Source organism: Prionailurus bengalensis, chromosome B2 (assembly GCF_016509475.1).
Source record: "Prionailurus bengalensis isolate Pbe53 chromosome B2, Fcat_Pben_1.1_paternal_pri, whole genome shotgun sequence".
Taxonomy (NCBI): Eukaryota; Metazoa; Chordata; class Mammalia; order Carnivora; family Felidae; genus Prionailurus; species Prionailurus bengalensis.
In genome coordinates, this window is record NC_057349.1 from 24,202,640 (window position 1) to 24,223,070 (window position 20,431).

At 37.6% G+C, this 20,431-nt stretch overlaps 1 pseudogene; it reads right to left on the reverse strand.

Annotated features, from left to right (window-relative positions):
* Positions 1–2,219: 2,219 nt before the first annotated feature.
* Positions 2,220–20,431, reverse strand: part of LOC122490422 — a 57,425-nt pseudogene continuing 39,213 nt past the window's right edge.

Below are 20,431 nucleotides of genomic sequence, written 5' to 3' on the forward strand. Positions count from 1 at the left end.
AATTCATATGTTGAAATCCTAATTCCCAAGGTGATAATATTTGGAAGAGAGGTTTTTGGGAAGTGATTGGGTCATAAGGGTGGAGTACTTATGAAAGAGACCCCCAGAGATCCCTTGTCCTTTCTGTCATGGGAAGACACAGGGAGAAGACAGCCATCTATGAGCCAGGAAACAGGCTCTCACCAGACACCAAATCTGCTGCACCTTGATCTTGGACTTTCAGCCTTCAAAACTGAGAAATAAATTTCTGTTGTTTATAAGCCACCCAGTCTATGGTATTCCATTAATGCCACCACAGGGGACTAAGACAAATGGTGTGCAGTCAGGGACTCTTGGTGTCCCTGGGCTTCCCTCACACCTCTACTGCAGCGGTCCTGGATCAGACTGTGATTTCTTTGTGTATTTGCTTGTTTCCATGAGTCTCTGAATACTCAAGAAGAGAAATGCCATTGGTCTTTGTTAACTCCACACTAAGCACAGTGCCTGGTACATAGTGGTACTTAATCATGGGTTTTTTTTTTCTTTCTTTCTTTTTCTTTCCCCCTCTGGAACAGCTTTTTATTAAACAGCAAAGCAAAAGTGCAACACAATTTTAAATGTTTGTAAATCAGGTCACAAAAGGGACACAAGATGTTTGCAGTATAACTATTATATTCATACAACTAAAGTCATTCATTGAATCTTATACCACTACAAACATAAGATTATTCCATGATTAAAAGTAGCTCAAATCTAATAACCAAAATGATTTAGTGGATCTCTTGTCCTATTTAATATTTATTAAAAAGTTTATTTATTTTTGAGAGAGAGAGAGCAGGGGAGGGGCAGGGAGAGAGAGGAAGAGAGAGAATCCCAAGCAGGCTCCACCCTGTCAGCACAGAGCCCCACACAGGGCTCCATCTCAGGAACTGTGAGATCACGATCTGAGCCGAGATCAAGAGTTAGGCACTTAACCGACTGAGCCACTCAGGCACCTTTTTCCTACATAACATTTTAACATGGCTTCTGATACTAAATTTCTTACCGAATGGAATCTACAAACTAAATTTTTACAAGCTGCGAAAAAGTGACTAATCTTTCAAACCAAGTAGTTAGGTTAACAGCAAATTCTGGGAGAAGTGTTGAGATAAAATACTGAGAAAGTATCAGCTAGTATGCATGCGAAACTCTTGCATTTTATTCATGATTCTGATACCAATACACTGTAGAGGGCTTTTGCAAAAGTTGATCTGCTGGGTGCTACAAATAAGCCTTGAGACTAAACTCTTTGTCACTGTTCTCTTGTAGATGTGGTTGACTTAAGGTTAGTCACATTTCATCTACTTTCATATATATATTCCCTAAAAGATCTTGTCTGTTCCAGAGATCACACAATTCTGGAGTAAAAACATTTGGAGTTGGTTACTACTGTATGCCAAGTACTTTTCCCATCCTATTTCCATTTTTCTCAAAATTTCTTATTTCAAACATATAACTAGAGCTCATCTTTTCAGATACCAAATGGGTTATTTTGTGCAAAAGGAAGTTTTTAACAACAAACCTTTCCAATGTGACAATTCAGTTGCAAAGAAGAATCTTCATATTTATAGGCTCTGTTTTCAGTTGATTAAAAAGAGACTAACAATCCTATCTTATTGCTATGATAAGCCCTAACTGTGATTATACCTTATTTTGGCTAATTTTCAACAATTCAAGCTCAGGTTACTCTCACAGATGATTAAATAGTAAAATTACTTTTACAAATGTGAAACCAATTTCTTCCTTAGGGGAGGGGAAATGGGAAGGAAGAAGCCAGTGGAGACGAGGCACAACATGGTAGACAAGGTACATAAAGCTGGGTATTCAGTGCATGATTTTGGTCACTTTTCACAACACAGTGGTTATTTTCTTGTATCTCTTACTATGCCTACAATAAAAGACAGTGCTAAACCTCTAAATCAAAGCAAATTTGATAAAACATTCACTTTCAAATTTTATACATACATGCATTTCTAATTATAAAGTCTCTACAATACATTTGCATGTTTTCATAGACTAACATATATCACACAAACTCATGGAAGTCTTCTGTTATGTTCTTAATTTTGCCTAGATCTGACATTATCTTCATAAATATTCAATTAGGCCACAAACAAAAGTACTATAACTTTTTGAGTCTATCCACATTTCAAAGAAAAAGATCAGCGGCAATTCCATAAAACAGAAGGGATGTCAATCCTTCACATTCTTTTGCTTTTTGTGTCAGTCATTTGAAAAACACTATAAGCTGACATGAGGTTTTCTATATATTGTCCAAGAGCTTGGTTGTCTGATTTTAGCTTCCTATTTTCTTCCTTAACTGCATCTACTCTTGTGGAGAGATCTTCAAGTGTGTGCCAAAGTTACAACAGTTGACTACTAAGTCGTTGTTTTTTCCTCCAGTTCCACATGATGTTCAGCATCAACTGCGTCTGTGTTGGCATTCATTATCTCCAGTGACAAACTTGGGCACTGGGTACAAAACCCTGGATAAATGGTCACCCGTTGGAGGTCCTGGGAGTGGGAGGGATCTAATCATTGTTTTTCTGTGGTCAGGGTGTCCTTAATAAAGGGTACAACAGAGAGAAGAGAAACATCCTCAGTGTTCCCCTTGGGTATTGGGAGCATAATACTCTCAAATTCTAAGACAACCACTTGCCAGGGCTAGGGTTAAGATAACTGGCTCTGCAAGATGCAAAGAGCAGACCCAGGTAGAAGTGGTAGCCAAACATCTTGCTGCTAACATAGGTTCAACCTCAGTCTATGGACTTCTGCCAACTGGTCAGGATTATCGAGGAGAATGGTGATGTCTACGATAGTGGCAGTGTGTGGTGAGGAGAGGTAATAAGTGTTCACACAGTCTAGACTGGCCTCCAAGACTTGCCTGTAGGTGTGCACAGTTTATTAGGTTCCTTGTGAGGCAGTGACAATAATGAACCACCTAACACCCATTTCCCCTTTCTTCCTCAGTATCTGAATTTTTGGAAGGCAACAAGGTCCCCAGCTGAAAAATTGCATTTCCCAATCTCCCTTGTGGATAGGAGTGGTTAACGAGATTTAAGCTGAAGTTACTGTGTCTGCCCTCTGCTCTTCCTTCTTGCAGCCAGGAACATGAACAGCAGCTGTAGCAGCCATTCTGCACCTGTGGGTAGATGCCATGAGCAGGAAGCAGTCAGGGTCACTGTTGACATCACAGAACTGGCATTTTAGCCATGGATTGTCAACCTTTGGACTACTTTTATGTGGGAGACAAAACAAACAGGCACACAAAGCCTTATATTGTTTAAGCCACTGATCTATAAGTTTTCTGTATAATCCTGATATTCACACTGCTGACATCACTTGGCTTATGAACTGATTGCCCAGTATGGATTTCTTGTTTGCTGTGCTCATGACCTCTTAGAGAGGCAAGACTCACCCTTCACTCTTACTATCTCTGCTCCCAGTTCCACAGGGTCATTGAGACTGTCTGCCTGAGACTATTCAATCTTTTAAGTTACCTGAAGACAAGCAACTGGGCTCACTAGCCACCTGCAACATCAACAAGATGGGTCTTCGAACTCTTTGCTCAGCCCACTCTGCCTGGGGAACTCTGGAAGATTCTTTCATGGACTCTTTAATTTGTACCCAGAGGAACTACTCAGCTGGGAACATGTTACTCCTGAGATTTTCTTCCTCAAAGACAGTTGCTTTTGAGATTTAACTGTATATGTGTAAATCTTCCAGTTTTCAGTTGACACAAGATTTCCTGGGTAGTCAATGCCAAGCTTATAAGGGAAAATCCCATGATGCTCTCAGAGAAGGAAGCATGTACAAGACAATGTATTATTTTAGGGGGAGGCACTTCAAGGTGTGGGACTTCAAGTCTTCCAATATGAAGGAGACTTTGCAGTCAACAGATCCAGAGATCATCACTAAGAAGATCTAGGCTAAGCTCTAACCAGCATTCCAGTGCCAATGAAACAATGTACATCTGTAGGTCTTTCCGGAATATTGTGCATAAACCAAATCTAGCTGAGGCAAGACCAAATAATCCACATGCAGTGATCAAAATGGTAGAAACAGAGATCTGCAAAAGTGTGCTAACATGGCCTTTGAGAGTCAAAGAGAACTAGGTTCAAAGCCTCTTTTCCTCATTAGAAATGAGAGTGTATCTTGGCAGGGTTGTTGAGGATGAAATAAGCAGCTGTGAGTAAAGGGGACTGGCCATCAAAACACAGAATAGAGGCATGGGGGAGATAAGCTCTGGGGTGATCAGAATGGGCTTTGCCATCTAGAGGTGATGGTCTGAATCTAGCCTCCTTTACTTATTTCTCTGTGACCTTGGACAAAGCAGCTCACCTTTTTAAAAAAAATTTTTTTTTAATATTTATTTATTTTTGAGACGGAGAGAGACAGAGCATGAACGGGGGAGGGGCAGAGACAGAGGGAGACACAGAATCAGAAGCAGGCTCCAGGCTCTGAGCCATCAGCCCAGAGCCCGTCGCGGGGCTCGAACTCAGGGACTGCGAGATCGTGACCTGAGCTGAAGTCGGACGCTTAACCGACTGAGCCACCCAGGCGCCCAGCAGCTCACCTTTTTAAATCTCAATTCTCTGATCTGAAAAAATAGGGATAATAAACTATGTTATTGATTGGGTTCTTGCGAGAATTATGTGACATCAAGCATGTCATATAAGCACTTAGCAAAATTCCAAAAAACAGAATATTTCAATAAGTAATACTGCCATAGGCCAGATTCTTCCTCCTCCCTCTCCCCTCCTTCCTCCTCCTCCTCCCTCCCCTCCTCTCCCTCTTCCTTTCCCTCCTCTTCTTCTTTCTTCTACTACTTCCTCTTCTTCCTCTTCTTCTCCACCACTTCTCCTCCTTTCTCTCCCTTCTTCTCTTTCTTCTCCTCTTCCACAATAATAGGAAAGAGCAGATTATTTTCTCTTTTATACCAAAGAATACATTAACATGCTCCTTGGACTAGGAAAAATTGTTTCCTATATATTTAGTCAATGTTTTCCAAGTTCTATTCATTGGAATGCTAGTTATGACAGAATCATTTACTGCTCACCAAATATCCATGTGCATCTCATATTTCCCAGTCCCTTACAGGGTCTATATGACCCCTGTCATACAGTGGGGCTATATGACCAGTTATGGCCCATGAGTAGTCAGCAGAAGTGATGTGTACCATTTGAGCTCAGAGCATAGAAGAGTGACCACTTCTTCATGTGCGTTCTTCCCCAGGCATGGCAAATCCTGGAGTTACACGTTTGAGATGGACACAAAGTATTGGAACTGCCATTAGTTTGAGTTCCTGAGTGGTTATTTGGACCCACACTGGCTGTGTTTAGCTACTGGATTTTGATATTGATTGTTACGACAGCATAACCTAGCATATCTTGACTAATAGAAATATTTGTAGCAGCTGCTGATATGAATTACACAGAAAAGTACTTCAAGGTCAGATAAGCTTAGAGAGTTGTAGGTTACAGAATAGGTTTATTCTGGACTTTGTGGGTCCTTTAAATGTTAATGTCCCTTGTGAAGCTCCAAGTTTTTCCACAATAATCTGACAAAAGATTATTTATTTATTTTTTAAATGTTTATTTCTTTTTGAGAGAGAGAGAGAGAGCACACGAGTGGTGGAGGGGGCAGAGAGAGAGGGAGACACAGAATCTGAAGCAGGCTCCAGGCTCTGAGCTGTCAGCACAGATTCCAATGTGGGGCTTGAACTCACGAACTGTGAGACCATGACCTAAACCCAAGTCAGACGCTTAACCGACTGAGCCACCCAGGATCCCCAAGATTATTTTTTAAAATTATTTTAAAGGAAGCATGTTATACAGGTCTAGTGTTCCATAAAATACACTTCAGAAAAGTGTGCTTGGTTAATTGACTGTTTCCTACTGAGACCCATCCTTATTTTTCTATTTCCATATGAATCCAAGCAATGTATTCCTGCAGTTCCCTACTTTTTTTATTCCAACATTTCTACATTCCATGGCTTCCCATCACTCTTAATTCTTTTTCTTCCCTCTGAATCCCAAATTGCTGAGCCCTGCTGGAAAATAAGAGGTGGTAACTGACTGAACCTCCAATGCTATTGCTATGCCCTGTTAAGCTCCTAGAATCTGTAACCTTTTATTTCATTTTCAGGCAATTCCCTGTAAACCCCCCACCACAGCTTTTCTTTTGTTCACTTTGCTAACACCTCAAACTTACCCTTATTCCCCCTCAGAAGAAGACCTCATTACCTACTTTATGGAAAAGACCAGAGTCATCCAATGTAAACTTTCAATGCATCTTCTCCTCTTCCTATTTTATGTAGATCATTACTGTTCTGTCTTATCTGAAAAGAAAAAAATTTGTTTTCTATTTTAGACATTCCCCAAAACCGAGCCAAGCTATTTTTTTCTATTCCTTGTGTCTGTTAAGCAGCTTTTAAGCTTTCAGCAAATGAACACAGTAACCACCAAGAAGTAACCAAGAGCTTCTTAAAGCCCCCCTCGTTTCCTCAAATTTAGTTTTTTTTACCCTGTGTGCTTTCCCCTTGGCCATCTCACATCCTCTTGTGACCTTGATGTAACTCTATGCAGATAAATTGTGAATCTAGGTTTTCTTCTTTCTTGTTCTTGAAGATGCAGATTTTTGTCTGCCAGCTGGGCACCTCCATATGAATGCCTCAGGTATCTCACCATTCAAATCAAACACATTACCTTTTCTCTCTTGTATTCCTCTTCTTCTGCTTTTTCTGGAGTTGGCCTCCCAGGAACTTAGTGCAAAGTATCACAGATATCTTTGCCTCTTCCTTTCTCTTAACTCCATCTGCTGTGTTGATAAAAGACCTCCTCTTTCCTTTCCTGTATCTGTTTCTTTAGTCCTCATTCCTCAGATATGGACCAAAAAAATAGTTCCGCAACTGGTATTTCCAACTCCAGTCCCCACTCATAAGCCCCCTCCTAATTGGTGCCAAAGAAAGACTTGATGGAATTCAACACCCATTTGTGATTCAAAAATAAACAAACAAGCAAACCAACAAGGAAACAAACTTCCTGGCAACCTAGAAATATAAAGACAACTACAGTGGTAAAGATTGTCTCAAACTGGCAGCCAGTACTATACTTATCAATAAACATTGGGACATTCTCATTAAGGCCATGAACAAGACAGAGATGTTTGCTATTATAATTAGGCAGCATTATAAAAAAAAAAAAAAAAGGAGACATAACCATAATAAAGAATGAAGCAAAATTATCTTATGGTATTAATTGATTTTTTGAGCCAATGGATGAAAGAATGAATCTCATGGAAAAATATTTATATATACAAATATATAAATATATATTGTTGAGTGAAAAAGTAGTGGCTAAAAAAAGAATATAAAGAACATGATCCTAATTTTGTGGTGAAAATAAATGCATATTGATTGAGTGAATGGGGAAAAATTTCATGACTGAACAAATTTAGTTTGCAAAAATTTGTCCACTGTAATCTTAATTTTGTTATTTTTTTTCCTAAAATAGATCTTCAGATATATAAATGAAATTTTATTTTGTTTTTGTGTTTGTTTTATGTGTTCTATAAAGAAATAGATTCTTTTGAAATAAGCAAAATGTTACATATATTTACATATATATATTTATATAATACATATATATGTAACATATATGTTATAATATATTATATTATATAATACTATTATATAATTATTATATTATATACTACTATATAAATATTATATTATATAATAATATATATGATAATATATATGTTACATATATATGTATTATATATGTATAACAACATACATATATATATGTGTGTGTGTGTGTATATATATATATATATATATATAACCAAGCCTCTAATTTTTAGGTTCCAGTATAGATACCAGGTGAAGTTTAATATCCTTGCCATTTCCCTTGTGACTACCTAAAGATTAACTACTCATCACCCCTTTTCACAAGTTCTAATCCTCCCTCTTAGATATAAAATGCCTTAGTTTGTCCTAAATACAAAAAACATTACTTTCTGTCCAAGAACTTCCAGGCATAAGACACCCATAGGGAAACTTCTATTTAGAAGCTATTTGTTAATTGGTGTCTCTGTTCTCAGAAATTCAGTGAGTAAATCACAGATCTAGACCAGGAATTTACCATTTCAGTGGATAAAGAAAGGAGGACATTGTTGAAGCAACAGAATTCACACAGAACCTGAGTCACAAAGAGTATTGTTCAGCCCTGCTTCTGTTAGAAGTTAGGAAGAACATTTTGAAGCTTATGACCAGAAACTGCCATAAAGAGCCCAACTTAATTAAAAATAATAAATCCACCTGATTCAGGAAATTTAGCTATGTTTCCCAATGACTTAATCCTCCTCTGCTTGTTACCTTATTTTTTGGATTCTCTTGTCCTCAACTTGACTTGGTCCTAGGTTTTTAAATTTCTGATCTCCTTATTGTGAATTCTGTTACCAGTTCCCAGTGTTGGCCCTCAGACCATGCACCTGTCAAGGTCTCTGGGGTTCATCTCCGCCCAGCTCATGAGGTTGGGCATGACATTTCATGCCAGCTATGCATTCAGTTAATTAATCAGGTCAGGCAATAAACAATTGTAGGTGCTAACACGACAAACCATAGGGTATGCTTTTGAGTATATTCTTGCTTGAGGTTTACTGAGTTTGTTGGAATTGTGAATTTATAATTATCATCAAATTTAGAAAATGTTCAGTCTTTTATCTTCAAATATTTTTTCTCCCTCTCTTCTTCTGAGATCCAATTATATATGAGATAACTTGTTATTGTTCCACAGGTCTCTGAACTGTTAATTTTATTTAGTAATCTTTTTTCTTGTCTATAGTTTATTTTTGATAGTTTCTATTTCTATTTCTTCAAGTTCACTGATCTCTTCTTCTGCAGTGTCTAATCTGGTGTCAAGCACATCTAGTGATTTTTTTTTTCCACCCGTTTCTACATATTGTACTTTTCAGCCTTAGACTTTGATTTGGTTCTTTTTTTTAAATTTTCTATTTTTATATACCTTATGTTCATGGTTCATTTTAAACCCTGAGCATATTTATAATAGCTATATTTAAAAGTCTTTACTCATTCCACAATTGATATCATTTCTGGTTCTGATTCCATTGACTGATTTTGCTTTCTGGGTTATAGGTCCTTGGGTCTCATTTACCATTTCGTCACATGTCTAGTAGTTTTTTATTGAATGCTGCCCATTGTGTTATGGGGTGTGTATTGCATGGGTTTTGTTGTCTTCTTTTGTTAATTAATTAATTACTTAATTAATTTTTAAATTTACATCCAAGTTAGCATATGGTACAACAATGATTTCAAGGGTAGATTCCTTAATGCCCCTTACCCATTTAGCCCATACCCCCTCCCATGACCCCTCCAGCAACCCTCTGTTTGTTCTCTATGTTTAGGAGTCTCTTATGTTTTGTCTCCCTCCCTGTTTTTATATTATTTTTGCTTCCCTTCCCTTATGTTCATCTGTTCTGTATCTTAAATTCCTCATATGAGTGAATTCATATGATATTTGTCTTTCTCTGACTAATTTTGCTTAGCATTAATACCTTCAAGTTCCACCCATGTAGTTGCAAATGGAAAGATTTCATTCTTTTTGATTGATGAGTAATACTCCATTGTATGTATATACCACATCTTCTTTATCCATTCATCTTTCAATGGACATTTGGGCTCTTTCCATACTTTGGCTATTGTTGATAATGCTGCTATAAACATTGGGGTGCATGTGCCCCTTTCTTGTCTTCTTATAAATAGTATTGAGCTTTGTTCTGTCAGGGAGTTAAGCTGTTTACAAATCAGCTTGATCCTTTCAAGGGTTGTTTTTCACTTTTGTTACAGCAGGTCTAGAGTAGACTTTAAGGCCAAATAAGCCCTCCCATTACCCCTTCTAAGGTCTCTATTGAATCCCTTGGGTATTGGAGAGCCCTCCACTCCGGATTATTGGAACTCCAGTGTTTCACATCCCTCTGTGAGCTCCAGGAATTGTTGAGCTTATAGGTTTCTGGTAATTATTTGCCTGGCCTTGTGGGGTTTCACTCTCTGTAGACTCATGGGGACCTCTATTCATATTTGTCTTTTCTGGTACATGCCAATTACAGCTACCTCAGAATCCCTTAACTCTGATCTCTCTCTCCTCAATCCAGAGGGCTTCCATGCTTTGTTTGGGTTCCTTCTTTCCATCTCTTGGTCTGGAGAATGTATCCAAGCAGAAACTTCTTGTGATTTTAAGACTTAGGTCTATGTCTCTCTTCTTTCAGGGATCATCGTTCTATGCTACCTTTTGTGCAATGTTTTTAGTTGTTATAGTGGGATGGAAGTCTAATATCAGTTACTCCAACATGGCTGGAAACAAAGCTCCCCTGTACTTTGTTAGTGGTATTGTGAGAAATAGATCTCATTCTATATTTTACCATTCTTTCTTTTTTAAATTTAGAACTATGTATGTCAGATAAATTCAGGTTGATATGTTTATATCAATTTGTTTCTTCTAACTGTTGCATGATTGGAACTTTATTTTTTTTAATTCATCTGGCAGTACTATGAGCTGAATAGAGAAGGGACTTGTCCTATTTATTCACATTTCTATAGTTTTTCTAAAGCTCCTCTCATTAACAAAAATACCTTTGTTCCTCCTGTCTGTTGAAATATGCTTGTCACTTTCTTAATAATTAAAACATTCTGAAGTATTTTTCACTATATGGAAGTATATAGATAATATAGAAAAAATGTAGCAGATATATATATGTGCCAATCATCTAGATTTAAATATACTTCTCTGCCTGCATTGTATGCAAGCTTTTTGAATGATAAGAAATAAGATGTTTCAGAAACAGCAAAAGTCATGTTTCCCCCTACTCCCTACCTTAGGAAAACACTGGAAGTTGCTGTGTACTTTTCAATCCATGATTTTATATTTTTATTATATAGGTATTGCTTCATTAAGTATACAGTGGTTTTTTACATGTTTTAAAACTTTACCAAAATGGCATCATGCTGTTCATATCCCTTTGCAACTTACTTTGTGGCTTAGTATTAGGTCTGATATTTTGATTTATTGAAACTGATAGGCGTGATTAAATATGTTAATTGCTCTATGGGATTCTCTCAGTTATTTCATCCATAGTTTCTTATCTGTCCGCCTACCCATGGAAAGTTTACTCTTTATTCTTGTAGATATTTCCTTGCCCTCATGTCTCCTTGTGCTCACTTCATCTAATTGGCAAAAATTTAAAAATCCAGTAAGACTAAGTATGGTTAAGAATACAGGAAAATGTAATATCTTATACGATGTTGATGTGGGTATAATTCTACTTGGGAGATCAATTTAGAGATACTAGCACTGACAATGACTAAAGGTCCATTTTTTTATTTTGGTGAGAAAACTGTCAGAACCACTTTTTTTGGTTCTATGTAATAAACTTTTATGGCAAGTACATAGCTTATTATTCTAGCCATCTCAAAAACAGAAAACTGCTGTAAAACTTTATGCTTTTTGGGAAACAGACTCCAAATGGTGGAAAAAAAGTCTTAAAAATTTTTGAGTGAGTTTATTGTAAGTTTAGTTACACCTGGAATTATTAATAGAAAGTAAAGTTACTGTCTTTCACTGTATCCTACACTAGCGATCTTTTACCACTTTCTACAGTTACTCAAAATGTGTTTTAAGTTAGCTCCCCCTCTTAGCTGAAAATGTCCAGCGTCTTTTCTAACTCCTCTTTGCTCTGATAAGGTCATTTCTCTCTCCCTCTGCTGCTTAGTATACCCTTTCTATGTTTATGAAAAAACAACAAATCCCAGTGGTTCTCAACCCTGGCTGCTGATTGGAACCACCAATTTTAAAACACCAATCCCTGGGACTCACTCCCAGAGATTCTGATTAAATTGGATTTAGAACCACTATATTATGCAGTTCAATTTACCAGTATAGACCTTTACACAAAACAATAAATTATGAAAGATACATCTGTATATAATATACTCATATATCTTCTTTATCTTTTACCTTCTTTTGGAGTCCATAATTTGGGGAAATTTTTCACATGAACCACCCCTACTCTAGTTCCTACTAATTATGTGAATTTGGAGAAATTACTTAATCTCTGTGTGGCATTTTCCCCCTCATCTGTAAAACGGAAATAATAATCACAACACACTCTTCAGGGCTATTGCAAGAATCAAATTAAATTATACATGCAAGTAAAATGGAAAGCAATTTACAAATGTTAATTATTATGAGTCTCTCTGCTCAACATTAACATATGCTGTTTGAATCACATCCGCATACAATTCTGTATATGTTGAATTGTAATTTCCTGTTTATTTTTGTATGTATCCTTAAATTTGTGAAACCTAAATCTCAATTCAATTAAGATGTTTTTGGGGGAAGAAGCAAATTTATACTTCTTTAGTATGTTTTATTTTCCCCACTTCCAAACAGAGAGAGGCAAAAACCATTGAGTTGAATGTATTAACAGAAACATGGTCCATAATTAAAATTTTTTTTCTGTTACAGTACATACTAACTTTGGCTATATTTTATAGACACAGGAAATTGTTTTCTGACATAATAACCTTTATTCCCTCTCCACATATCTCTTTTTCCTTTCTACCACTTTCAGTCAGATACTTGGCTCATTGAGAGTTGGTTAATTGTCCAATGGGAGGGTTGTGTCAAGATCAAAAGCAGAAATAACATATGTGTCTTTTTTTTTTTTTTAACTTTTCCTTTCTAAAAGTCTAAACCCAGAGCAAGTTAGAGGATTTGGAGCATAGACAAAATGACCCATGAAACCATGGAGAACACAGAATTTTTTCCATCTCCAGGCAAGAAAAAGATTTACTTGAGCTAAGGAGTGAGGTGAACAGAGAGAAAGGAAAACTGTGCACAGAGGTGGCAAGATCCTAGAAAAGGAGGCCAAGGGGGCATCAAGGCAGATGGACAGGTTTGAGAAGACTTCAGTGTTCCAAACATGATTCAGAAAGGTTGACAGCACCTGGACTTCCAAGAACTGACATAATAGGGAAGTGGATGTTCCCCATGGCAACTCGTGTGGGCAGATGGCAAAGGATGGGATTTCCTATAATTCCCCATGCCTTGCCACTGTGTAGGATTTTGCAACCATGCACAACTCTGGCTATTGTGGAGGCACAAGGTCATAAAGACCAAGGTTAACATATCTTAATAGCTTAGTAGCTAAACAGGAATTAAATTGCTCAAGAAATTAAAGAAAGTTCTATTTCTTGCACATTTAAAAATATGGGCTGTAATATCCACATATATGCATGTAGTTGTTTATATTTTACATTTATACACACACACACACACACACACAACCACACACACAACACAGAATTCAGGTTATCCTGCCAGAAATGACATTTGTAGTTTTCTGTCTTCTCTAGGAGAAGTGCCTAGAAATCACCTTAGAATCTCTGGTAGTAGCCCCACTATTGGAAAGACCCTTTCATATTACTGTGGAGTCACTGCACAAGGAAAATGCTACCTTGAGATATATTAGAAAGGTGACAATTTTGTAGTGAAGAGAGCATATATCACATTCTCAAAGAAATTCAGAGGTCAGAGGTCAACCACATATATACTAAAGAACAAACTTACATTAATGTTAACATTTTCCCATTGCTGATATTTTTCTCCTGACAGGACAGTTGACATACAGTTTTTGTGATAAATTAAGAATTATAAAACTAGGGTATCTGGGTGGCTCAGTTGGTTAAGTGTCCAACTCTTGATTTTGGCTCAGGTTGTGATCTCATGTTTCTTGAGTTCAGGCCCCGCATGGGGCTTTGTGCTGACAGCGCAGAGCCTGCTTTGGATTGTCTCTCTCTCCCTCTCTCTGCCCCCCCCCCCACCCTGCTCATGCTCTTGCTCTCTCTCTAACTCTCTCTCAAAAATAAATAAAAATAAACTTAAAGAAAAGAATGATAAAACGAATGTTATCTCATTAGCAACGACAAATTGACATGACAGCCAGTGGCTAGTGATTTCCACAGCAAGGCAAGGCTCGGTTGTTTTAAACGACAAAGTGAAGGCAATCCAGAGTTTCTCACATGTAGCCTGGAGCGTACATCCTCGGAGGTTCTGGTTTTTAATTCCTATGAGAAGGAAGGTGAAAAAGAAGGGGGGGGATAATTAAGAAAATTCCATGGGGAAAAAAATAGCTGATCAAAATTTGAAACTGTATCTTCCTCACCATTCTATTCTTCCCCTTTGCAATGCATCTGAGATGTCTATTAATAGAGACCTCTGTCTGTGATGCATCAGTAGTCCTGCAATCTTGAGACAAAGCTATCTGGGAAGAAAGGTAGAACTTGAAGACAGAAGGAAACTGATTTCTTTTTTTTTTTTTTTTTAATTTTTTTTTTCAACATTTATTTATTTTTGGGACAGAGAGAGACAGAGCATGAACGGGGGAGGGGCAGAGAGAGAGGGAGACACAGAATTGGAAACAGGCTCCAGGCTCTGAGCCATCAGCCCAGAGCCTGACGCGGGGCTCGAACTCACAGACCGCGAGATCGTGACCTGGCTGAAGTCGGACGCTTAACCGACTGCGCCACCCAGGCGCCCCAGGAAACTGATTTCTTGATAACTCCCTGAAATGGATGTTGATGGCCCATGACTGCATACCTCTAGACTTCTTGTTACAAGAGGACAATAACCTTTAAAAAAAATTTTTTTTTAATGTGTATTTATTAAGAGAGAAGAGTGTGAGTAGAGGACAGGCAGAGAGAGAGGGCAACACAGAATCCGAATCAGGGTCCAGGCTCTGAGCTGTTAGCACAGAGCCCAACTCGTGGCTCGAATTCACAAACCATAAGATCATGACCTGAGCTGATGTTGGATGTTGAGGCAACTGAGCCACCCAGGTGCCCCAGAAAATAATCTTCTGTCTTAAGTCACTATGGTTGGATTTTCTGCTCCTTGCGGCTGAATGCTTCCTTACCTCAAATCTACATGTACAACTATGAATGGCTAATATCCTAAGGAGCAAGATATGCTTAGGGCAGGGCTCATTTTTAATAATAGTAAATGGAAACCTACATTTCAGTAAGTTGCCTTGAAGATGTTTGGCCAGGCCCTTGTTCAATTAGGTTGGATTATCACTTTTATTCACTATGGAGGTATTTACAGTTCAGGCCAGGACCTATTCTATCACCATCCTGCTGTTTATTTATGCCTCAGTTAATACTCCAGAAGAATCTTTAGAAGTCACTATTGTATCTTATGGAAATTAACTTAATTAAAAGGTTGTGATGCATATGCAATGTAATTCTTTACATTAAAGAATGGAATATATCCATGTAATGAGTCATATAAAGTGCAAAAGGAGTTTGTAATCTGCCATCAAACAAACAAGGGAGTTCCCAGCATTCCTACCCCATCAGACATGAGGGTTTTCCCTTTAGCAGGACCTGGCAGGCCACATGCAGATGAGGAGAAACAACACTGTTAGTCTGAATATGAGGCAGTAATAGAGTTTAACTTACTTATTTTAGGAACTGAAGTAAATATAGAGTTCGGTGAATTAGAAACTCTAAAGGGACATTCAAAGAATGTCCCTTCTTTTATAAGAAGATTTTAGCAACTAGATTTTGCATAAATTCCCCCCTTTCCAAATTATTTTTTACTCATTACTAGGCCTGCAAGAAAGTCTGGGAAATTTTCAAGGAGCCAAAGCAAATAAGTCTCACATCTCATATGTAAAAAAAACAAAACAAAACAAAAAACAAAAACAAAAGTAATCAACATGGATCATGAACTTAAATGTAAAATGTGAAATTGTGAAACTTTTTGAAAAGTTAATAGGAGAAAAACCTGCTGGGTCCAGGATTAGGCAGACTTCTGAGACTTGGCACTAAAGCACTTTCCATAAGAGGACGAACAATCAACTAGACTTCATCAAAATTAAAAAATTTCACTCTACAAAAGACCCTCTGATGAGGATTATAGACGGGGAGACTATGTTTGCAAACCACATGTCTGACAAAGGACTAGAATCTAGAATATATAAATAACTCAAAACACAGCAGTAAAACCAAGCAATCCACTTAAAGAATGGTCAAAAGATATGATGAGACATCTCACTGAAGATACACAGATGCCAAATCAGCACATGAAATGATGGTCAGCATCACTATCCATTGGAGGAATGCAAATTTAGACCACAATTAGATATCACTACACCTATCAGAATGGCTAAAATAAAAAACAGTGGCAACTCCAAATTCCGGTGATGATGAAGAGAAACTGGGTCTCTCATACATTCTTGGTGGGAATGTAAAGTATGGTACAGCCACTCTGTAAAATAGCTTGTAGCTTCTTAAAAACAATAACTAAACATGTAATTACCATGTGGCCCAACATTTATACTCTTGGGCATTTGACCCAGAGAAATGAAAACTATATGCACACCTGTACATGAATGTTTATAGCAGCTTTGTTTGTAATGGCCAAAACCTGGAAACAGCTCAGATGTTCTTCAACAGGTGAATTGTTATACAAATGGAGGTACATCCACCCCATGGAATATGGTACACCAATAAAAAGGAATGCACTATTGATACACGCACCAATCTAAATGAGTCTCCTGAGAATTATACTGAAAAAGCTCAATCCCCCAAATGACATACTATATGATTCCATCTTTATAACATTGTTGAAATAAGAAAATCATAGAAATGGAGAACAGATTAGGATTAGGGACTAAGGGGGGATAAGAATGAAAGGCAAGTGGGTGTGGCTATGAAAGGGCAAAATAAGGATTCTTGTGCTGATGGAGAGGTTCTGTATCTGACTGTATCAATATCAATATCCTAGTTGTGATATTGTATTGTAGTGTTTTGAGATGTTACCATTAGGGGAAACTGAGTAAAGGATACAGAGGATATTTGTATTATTTCTTAGAACTGTATATGTATCTACAATTATCTTAAATAAAAAGTTTAAAAAGTTGTTGGAAGTGGGGGAGGCACCTGGGTGGCTTAGTCAGTGAGGCACCAGACTTCAGCTCAGGTCATGATCTCATGGTTCATGGGTTCAAACCCCACGTCGGGCTCTGTGCTGACATCTTGGAGCCTGCAGCCTACTTCAGATTCTGTGTCTCCCTCTCTCTGCCCTTCCTCTGTTCACACTCTCTCTCAAAAATAAATAAACATTAATAATAATAATAATAATAAATAAAAAGTAGTTAGGGCATGTGGGTGGCTCAGTTGGTAGCATCCAACTTTGGCTCACGTCATGATCTCATGGTTTGTGGGTTCAAGTCCTGTGTGGGGCTCTGCACTGACGGTGAGTCTGCTTGGGATTCTCTCTCTCCCTCTCTCTCTGTCCCTCCCCACTCATGCACTCTCTCTCAAAATAAATAAATAAATTTAAAAACAAATTAAAAATTAAAAGGTAAATAAATAAAACTGTGCTTTAAAACCAGAAGGTAAATTATAAACAAACTTGAAAGTTAAGGTTGCCCAGTGAGTAGAAATAGCAGCAGTTATGGCCGTCAGACTAAATGTTAAGTCCATGGCAAAAACAAAACAAAACAAAACAAACTTGAACTAAGTTAGGTTTCTTAAATATCTTGGGAGTAAGGCACCTCAGTTTGGGTCACCAGGATCCCCACAGATTAAGTTCAATTAAGTAGAAGTTCATACTAAAGTTACAAGGAAACAAGCCGCCATAAAGGAGAACAATAAATTAACACAATAAATGTTAGATTTAAGTGCTGAAGGACATGAGGTATTTTTTACTTTTCTGGTATGGGGTATAAAATGGCTATAAAAGGAGGAATTAAACTCAATAAATGATGAAAATAAAAATAAGGAAAGAATAAGAATGCAAAATTACCATTATAAAAAGATTGTAAGGTGAAACAGCTAGAACTTACAAAAATGAAAAAATATAATCATTAATTAAAGTTAAAAGTGAGGGGATCACTGCCTCCATTCTGCATTGTACAGAGGCCTAGCCAGTAAAAACGAAGTTTTTTTTTTTTTTTAAAAAGGAAATAGAATATATAAAAATTGGAACAGAAGGAGCAAGTCTGTAATTATTTTCAGGTGATACAATTATACAGCAAACTCAACACACAGAAAAATCATTAGAATAAAGAGAGTTTAACAAGGTGGCTAGAATGTAAATCAATATACAAAAATCAAATCATTTCTATAAACCAACAATAAACAGTGAAAGTAATTTTGAAAAAGATACACTGACAATACCAACAAAAACAAATTGCTTCAGAAGAAGTATAACAAAAGGTCTGTAGACTTTTTATAGAGAAAACTTTTAAAACTTATTGGGAAAGAAAACTGAAATAAATGGAGAGATAAATAATGTTCATGAATTAGAGAGACTTAATTTCAGCAGCTTTTTACCCTCTCTTCTCCTCCAGTTGATGTGCTTGCTTTCTGATCCACTGAGAAGAATGTAGCAATCAAAGAACTTCAACTACCACATATGAATATCAAAATTGCAGCAGCAGTTTTATGGAACTATATATAAAAGTTGCTACATATGTTTTGTTGAGTGTATCTTTTGAGGCTTTTTCTGTCAGAAGCAGTGATATATACACTGGATGCAGCTTCCTCTACTTCTTCTGCCTCCCTCCCTCTCATCCAGGCCAGGTGCAGCTGACCAATCTATGGGCAAAGAGAGACAGTTCCATGATTGCTTAAATTAGGCTCTTGCTTCCCAGACCTTGTTACTCCTGTCCACAGGTGTCAAGAGACAGCCTACTCCCTGCCTCCATCTACAGAGGGCAAGAGGAAGCCATGACACCTGTCCCTCTCTATTCTTCACCAGGCTATTTTCATAATTATGTTAACCTGTGTTTATGTCTGTTTCCGTCAGTGGTCCCAGACTCTTGGTCACCTCCTAATCTCCTGTACTTGAGTCCCCACATAGCTCAGTACACCCTTTCATGCCCATTTCCCACGCCTTCCCAAAATATGAAACCCGGCACTGTGCCCTCTGTAACTCATTTGGCAAAATCTTTTATACTTTAAACCTCTCCTCGGACATGTTTTCACTTTCTTGCTCAGAGGACACCTGGATTTCCCCTGAACACCTGCTTCTTCTAAAGACCTCTTACATGACTGTTAATTGTTCTCCCAGAGTGCTTTGATCCCTGGGTCTGGAAATGGCCTGAATATCTTCTTTGCCACACATCATTGTCTCAAGCCATTCTCTCTCTTCCCACTCAATAAAATACCCCATCTTTGAAAATCATTTTGTCTTTTCTAGCCCCCGGGGTACAGCTATCTCCTGACCTTTGTTTCATCTTACTTCTAACTTACTTTAACTCCTATTTTTCTGTCACTTTATTCAACATTCCTTTTGTCTTCATTCTTAATGATTTCAATATGCACATAGTCTGTTCCACACTCTAAACTCTCATTTCTTTGACTCTTCTCAATTTCCATTTTCTTCCACCGTATCTTTCCTTTTTACTACCAAGCACATAACTTAGACCTTGTTATTACCAATAGCTCCAACTCTAATATTTATGGCTCTTTGACTTCAGGCATATGGTAGAATTGAACTTTGTTCTTCCACTGAAGTTAGACATGGACATATGATTTCTCTTGGCCAGTGAAATGACCAAAAGAAGCTTTATTATGAAGAGCCTTATTGCTCTTCTCCCTGGCATGATACCCAGCTACATTTGCGATGATGACTTCCCTATCTTCTGGGACCATGGGTTCTCATTAGTGATGGACAGAGCCCTCCTGAAGGCTTAAATAAACCTTTACTATTTACATTAAATAAGGAATTTGGGTTTGTTTATTGCTGTAGCATTTTGTGCTTTCTACCCTTTCTCTATTCCTCCAATCTTTCCACATCACCCCCTTTAGTTTCCAGATCCCAACAAACCTATGTGAATGTCAGAGAGCCAAAAGTGGCATATGGTAATTCTCTTTGCAGTTCTTTGGGGGTAAATCTAAAACTACTCTAAAGTAAAAAGTTTATTAAAACTAATATAAGAGAATGTCAGCAGCATGGTAGACTAGGAAACTCTAGGCCCTAATTTTCCCACAGAAACATGAAAACAAAACAAAAACTAGACACTGGATAAAATAACTTTATAAAAGATCTGGAAAAAAGAAAAAAATCTGCAGCAACAGAAAAAATAGTTCAATCCTTTAAAAGCCACATTCAAAGCAGTAGAGAATTTCATGGCATGTTTACTTGTTCTTGCCCCCACCTTCTTACCAGTATGATCAGGAATAAGCAGCTAGTCCCTGCTTCTCTCCCTTGAGATGGAAGAAGAGTAAATCTTATCTGCCGTGTTATGACCTGTCTGCGGGCTGCTCAGACAACTGGTTTCAGTTTTGCCTTATTTGGAGCTTGATGAGGGAAGGTAGCCT